Below are 6,413 nucleotides of genomic sequence, written 5' to 3'. Positions count from 1 at the left end.
AGCAAGCAGCTAGGAGTGTGGAGAGCAGGAATGTGGGCAGGATCTCTATCTCTGCTTTTCCATTAACTGTCTCTTGGCAGCAAGGACCGAGACTGCCCTAAGCAGGTGAGAAAAGAACCCAGGTACCCCTTGACTTCCAGGGGTGCTGGAGGAATTCAAACCTATGTGCCGTGTGCCTTAAACCCACTGGAGAGGGGAATGGCACCCTTGTGTTTGGGGAGCACTAAACCCCGTGTGAGCCAGACCAGGTGAGAGACCTAACACCTGCTGGTGTTTCAGTCTTACCCCACTAAGGTGGAGAGGCAAGGTCAGCTCACCTTCCACATCATTTCTTCTCAGCCTGTTCAGATGTCCTCTAGCCCTTGGGGTGAGCTCTGGTACTGCTGTTGTGGGGTTTTCCATCCCTGGGCTAGAAACCTCTTGTAGGGTTTTCCATCCCTGCTAGGAACCAACCTAACAAAGTAGTTGGGACTGGGGTTGGTGCTGTTGGAGAGGACAAATGCCACTCAACTGCCTGGCTGTCTGCTCCTGTCACTAATGCATCTGAGCCAGTCACCCTGCGGGGACTCTTGGCACAGCTTCCAAGCCACCCAGCTGCCTGTCTTTGGCCAAAAATCCCAAAGTGAATCTCTCAAGATGTGACTTCTACAAAAAGATCTGAATTCTACAATCTGGATATGGTGCAAGGATGTCAGCTTTGCTGAGGTTTAAAACAGCTAGTTAGAGTTAAGGTGGGAAACACGAATTCTAGCACCATGCTGGATGTGGCTGGCCAGAGGTAGGTGATGTCCTGGGCTGGCAGCTTCGGGGAGACCTGGCAGCAGGGTCAGCGTTCAGCCATTGCCTCTCCTTGGCACGTGCCTGCAGGCCGAATCCCAAAGCACCTCTCGCAGGGCTCAGTTCTGTTGTTGTGATTTGGCTGTAGGGGAAGCCAAGCTGGAAATCATTCAGCCGAGTCTTCTGCACAGTTGCAAGGATTTTCTTTAAAACACGACCAGAGATGGTGCTGTGCACTGATATCAAATGATGAGCCAACATAATAAAAAGTTACTCTGTGATTCAGAGGAATTTGTATTAGGTAGGAAAAAATAAATAAATCCAATGCTCTCGAGGGTCTGATCTGAGTTCCTTTGAGAGAAGTGATGGTAGGAAGAATGTGAGCAGCAGAGCTGCAGGTTGCAATTTACCTGCCTTCCCTTCCCACTCTGTTGGCTAATCCTGAGGAATGATCCATGCCTCAATTTGGCCTTGGTGTACTCGAGGCATCTGCTGCTGCTGGCACGTGGCAGCTGCAGGTGCATCAACCTGTGCTGAGAGGCTGTAGCTGCCTCGTCAGAGCCTTGCATACGCAGGTCTGGTGCTCAGCAAGGAAGGGCTTTACAAAAAGGAATGAAGAAGAGGGTGCTTGAAAGCACCAATTGACTCCTGTGACTGGAAGCTGCTTTTTCTGTGCTAGCGGCTGATACATTCTCCAGATCGGCAGGCAAACAATAATTAGCGAGCATTTCGGAACAATTTCCTTTAGGTTTAGTTAAACTTTTGCAGCAGCAGATGGACTGGGGGCACTGGGAAAGGAGGGGCGGGCACAGGCACTGAGGGTGGGAATTTCACCGTGCCAAAAATCACCGTGTTGCCGCTTTCGTTTTGTTTTGCTGGGCTTGGTTGCATGAATTCATCGTGGTGGTGACAGCTTTCAATCTTCCTTTTCCTCCCCAAACTGTCTCCTTGAGTTAAAGTGGCAGTTTTATGGGTCTGTCATGTGCTTGAGAGGGGCTGATGGAAAGAGCCCACGACGTAACTTGGATTTCGGGCTGCTCTGAGGGACCTGCCTGTCTCAGAGCAGGGGTCAGACCCATTCCCAGCCGTTTCCACTGCCCAATGTCCCACGACCACTGGCTGGAAACGTGGGTCAATTCCTCTTTGGCCATCTTGCCAGCCCCTGCTGCTCTGCATGCTTGATAAAGGTCAGTAAGTAATTAACCCCCCCTACAGGCAGCAGTTCCACTTACTTCGTGTAAGAACAGACCCAAATTCACAGCCACAAGTGGGAAGCCACCACCAGGAGCTAATTAGGCAACAAATTGTGTCTTGATTTTGCCACTTTGCCTCCGAAGGGGAGCGCAAGTCCAGAACACACATAAGCCAATGGCTGGTACTTATAAACTTTGTTATTTAAACCACAAGCAAGCCCTGGAGCCGGCTGTGCTGCTAAATCCACTCCAGTGGAGACCTCAGAGGGCAAAGGATGAGGATTGGTTTTGGAGGAGGATTCCGCAGCCCTGCTGGCCACATGCTGACGGGGGTACCGGAGGTGGCAAGGGGCTCCAGCCCCTTCCCAACTCACAGCAAACTGCTTCAAAGGGGGCTCAGAAAGAACAGACGAGACTGTTTGGTTCCACCCTGCTAAAATCCCCCCTGGGAGGGTGCTCGGGCACCGAGAAGCCGATGCAAGGTGCAGGGCAGTGAGCAGGGTGCACCCTTCAGCAAGCAGCACCGGCTCCCAGAAGAGGGTGCTGTCAGGCAGAAAATAGCAAGCACCAGGAAGGTATTTGCACACTGAAACTGCAGGGTTTATTTTTAACTTTGGGTTTCTGTTGTGTTGCAGCCTTGGTCCTCCAGCACCGCATTTAACTGCAATTAATGATTCTAACTCTCATTAATTCAATGGCTGAAAATGCTGCTGAAACCCAGATTTTAATGCAAGTAAGACAGTGACTCTAAGAAAGTTTTAGAAATGAGGTATATTCTTTAGAGGAGTGCACAGCTGGGGTGTAAGAGTGAGGTTTGGACCCCCATCCCCACGTGCTCACGGAGTTGGGGGCATCCTTGTGATAAAATGCAATTAATTTACAACATGGACAATTGTAGCCTCCTGGGCAGCCTCCATGATCAGCAGAGTCTGGGGCACGATTTATCTCAGTTTTAGGCAGGAATTGTGAGCAGGGACCACAAAACCACCTGTTTTTCTCTGCTGATGGATGGGGACACCAGGGAGAGGAGCCCAGCCGACGGCTGAAGGCGTGCGCCTCGCCAAAACCCCCGATACAAAAAACTGAAGGGGCAGGGCTTGTCCTAACGAAGACGGAGCCAACAGATGTACTTTGGAAAGTCAGCTTAAACCTTTTTGATTCCTATCTTGGCTGTGACCCGTGATTCACCTCCTGCGCTAGATAGGCAGAGTTAAGTATTTATAAGCGGGCGCTGCTGAATCTCAATCCAACTCCGCATCGCGCTGCCACCCTCATTTCCATGTTCCCATCCGAGCTGATCAAGTAACGCTCCGCTTTCTGCTGTAACCTGCAGCTCTCTGCCCTACGAAGGGATGGGAGAGCATCGCTCATTCATTTCATCAAGCTGTGAAAAGTGAAAAACTCTGAAAAACCCTGTTGGTCTTTCTAAGCCGTGATTCGGCTTGCATCGCCGGGACCCTAGCTCTGGCTTCACATGGTGTTCCCTGCTTTTCGGAAGTAGAAAATAGCTGTTCATTTTCTCTTCTAAAACAAGAACTTGTGAATATTTGGTAAAACTTTCAGGTGACAGCTTCAAAGTAAGTCCTGAGAGGCAGGATCCCAGTGTGTCAGTGCTGTTCCTCCCCTCTTCCCTTCACATCCCCTGATGGCTGCGTCTGGTCTGTGAAGGCCCACGCATGGACTCCCAGGTGCTGGGAGGTGCAGGACGAGCCAGGGCCATATCCTGCCGTCCTCCTTCCCTTCAGCTTGACCCACACATCCGTCAACCCTCATCCAGCCACATCCATCTGTGCCCACTTTTAAGTGATCAGAGTGGCATTTGAGGCAACTCATCTGTGATCTGTTAAGCAGGGGGTGCTTCAGACCAGGCCTCTGTGTCCTTGCTTAATATATTAGGAAGAAACACAGCTGCTCTGTGGCACTGAATGCACACTAAGAAACCCTCAGCACCTATTTCCAAACACCCACAGCAGGGAATGCTGGTTGTGCACTTTCCCTTTTGGTTTTAATTTCGGGAGCCAAGCTAAGCTCTGCTCTTTCTTCAAGGGCTTCACGTTAGTTAAAGGCAACTTACAGGGCACTGTGCCTGCAGCTGAATAGGAGACAGGGAATACATAGCTCTGATTCCCTTCCAGGTAAATAATTCCATATTTCTGAGTTTTATTTATTTGTGGTGTTAGGAGGGAACAGTGATATTGTCAGAAAAGTGTCGTCAGGGCTGCCAGAAAGCTGCTGGTTATACCGAAGTCACCGGACAGGTGTTTGGGCCTAGCTGAGGCCTCCGGCCTGGCTGCTCTCCCCAGACAGATGATTCCTGCTGACTTCTTTCTCAGAAGAACGAACAGAAGTCTCATCCCCCCTTGCTACCTGTCCCCCCTGCCTCCGACCAGGAGCCCCGCAGTAATTTTCCAAATCCCACAACCCCATCTGCAAAAATATAATGGGGAGAAGAAAAGCCCACGATTGAATTTTCTGCCTCTTGTAGGAAATCAAATATGAAATAATAAATATATATTATATCCTCCAGGCAAAACCCTGCTGGCCACTAATACCTACAGATTAATTGTACTAATCTGGTGTGTTCAAGGGGAGATGGTTGGCTACTTGGCACTATTTTGGTCTCTCGCTTATGAAACTCCATCTCCGTGTTTGAAAGAAAAGTCTTTACATAACCGTAATCACTCAGATAAGAAAAGGACTAAACTGTCCCGAAACATTTTATCTTCTGCACAGATGCTGCCTATGAATTTTGACATGATTAAATAACACGACAACATAATATTTTGTTCTGAATAACAAATGTCTCTCTGTAGGAGGGAAGGAACAAGTCTTGATCAGCTTTTTGGTGCAAACAGAAATGGGGATTGATGGAGGTGGCGGTCGAATGATCTGGCAATTGACCCAGTTGGAGAGAATTGCTCAGGAATTAGCCTGGGGACATTTCCATTGTCCCTAATATGGATGGAGCCACCCTGCTGTGGCACCAAATGGCCCATGACACAGGCCTATGTCCCCAGCCACGTAGCCCAGGTGCCATCCCAAATCCCAGAGCTGCACTCAGGTCTGTGCCAAAGCACCTGAGGGGACCACAAGTGCCTGGGGTCCAGCAGAAAGTGCCAGCAGGTGATTTGTTAAACAAGTATATTTTGTGTCTTTTCCACCACGTCCACCTCCTGCTTCTTAAAAAAGGGTCTTCTTATGTGCCAAGAAATACAGAGCTGGGCTGGCACAGAGAGGTGTGGTTTTGGGATGCTCATGGTGCAACATGTGGACACGAGCAAGAAAGACCTCACAATCATTTGCTGTTTTGCTGCTCATCCCCTGGTGATGGCCTCCTGTCTGCAAGGAGCAAAGAGCATTATGAGCAAAGAACAATGATTTGAGGAGCAGAGAAGCAGGACGCACTGATGCTTGGAGAGATTTCTCATCAACCAGTTTTCACTTTTATTTTCCCTCTGTTCTGGTTGAGTTCTGCAGGCTGATACACACCAAGGTGAGGTAAGGCCCTTGCACGTGCTATTCCAAGGGTTGGCACAGGGACTTGGAAGGTTAAATTCCTTCTCACTGTTTCATATTGTGAAACCTCAGTCTCACACCAACCCCTGGTCAGACCTGCAGCAGGATGAAGGGCTCAGTTGAGATGAGGATGTCAAGTCCTGGTCCCCAGGGGGTGCTCCTGCCCCAGGCCCTCACCTCCCACCTCCACCTCATTCAGGATGATCTGAATCCAACAGCACTGAGCCATGGCTTCATTTAGCTCAGCTTTTGGTTAGAAAAATAGAGGCAAATCATTGGCAAATCAGAGGAAATACAAAAAAAAAAAAAATCAAAGGGAAAGAAATGATTCTCATAGCTGGAGGATCCTATACAGCAGTTTTGTGCTGGTGTGTGATTTTAAAAACAAGGACAAATGCAAAATGTAAATATTTTGCTTTGGAAGAAGGAACCTAGTGAAAAATGATAAATAACATTGGATCACACGTTAATATTTCAGTGGGTGTCCACAACTCCTGCTAGTTCTTCCATCTTCTGCACGGCTACCTTCTGCCTAGCAATAAATAAGAACAGAGTTGTAAAAAATACAGCTGGGAAATAATCCCCTCCCTCCATGTGAATCATACCAGCCTTCCACAGCCCTGCCATCCCCACCAGCTCGCTCCCAGGGGAGCACACATGCAGCCAGCACCGTTGGAAGGCAGAGCGCCGTCAGCAAGGCACAGGGAGCAAAAGGCTTAGGGATGGGATGTTTTTGTGACAGAGGCATCCGCAGCGCTGACCCCAGTTATGTCTTCTAATCACCGGCCGTGGCAGCCTGTGTCCGTACAGCTGCTGCTCTTTTCTCAGTCAGATTGGCTGCTGTGGGCTAAAATCCCATGGGGATGTCTCCCTCCGAGCCAGCTTCGCTTTGCAGCCTGTGGAGATAAAGCCAGGGGGGTCAGTGAA

This window comes from Cygnus atratus, chromosome 2 (assembly GCF_013377495.2).
Source record: "Cygnus atratus isolate AKBS03 ecotype Queensland, Australia chromosome 2, CAtr_DNAZoo_HiC_assembly, whole genome shotgun sequence".
NCBI lineage: Eukaryota > Metazoa > Chordata > Aves > Anseriformes > Anatidae > Cygnus > Cygnus atratus.
Note: the sequence above shows the minus strand (reverse complement) of the source record.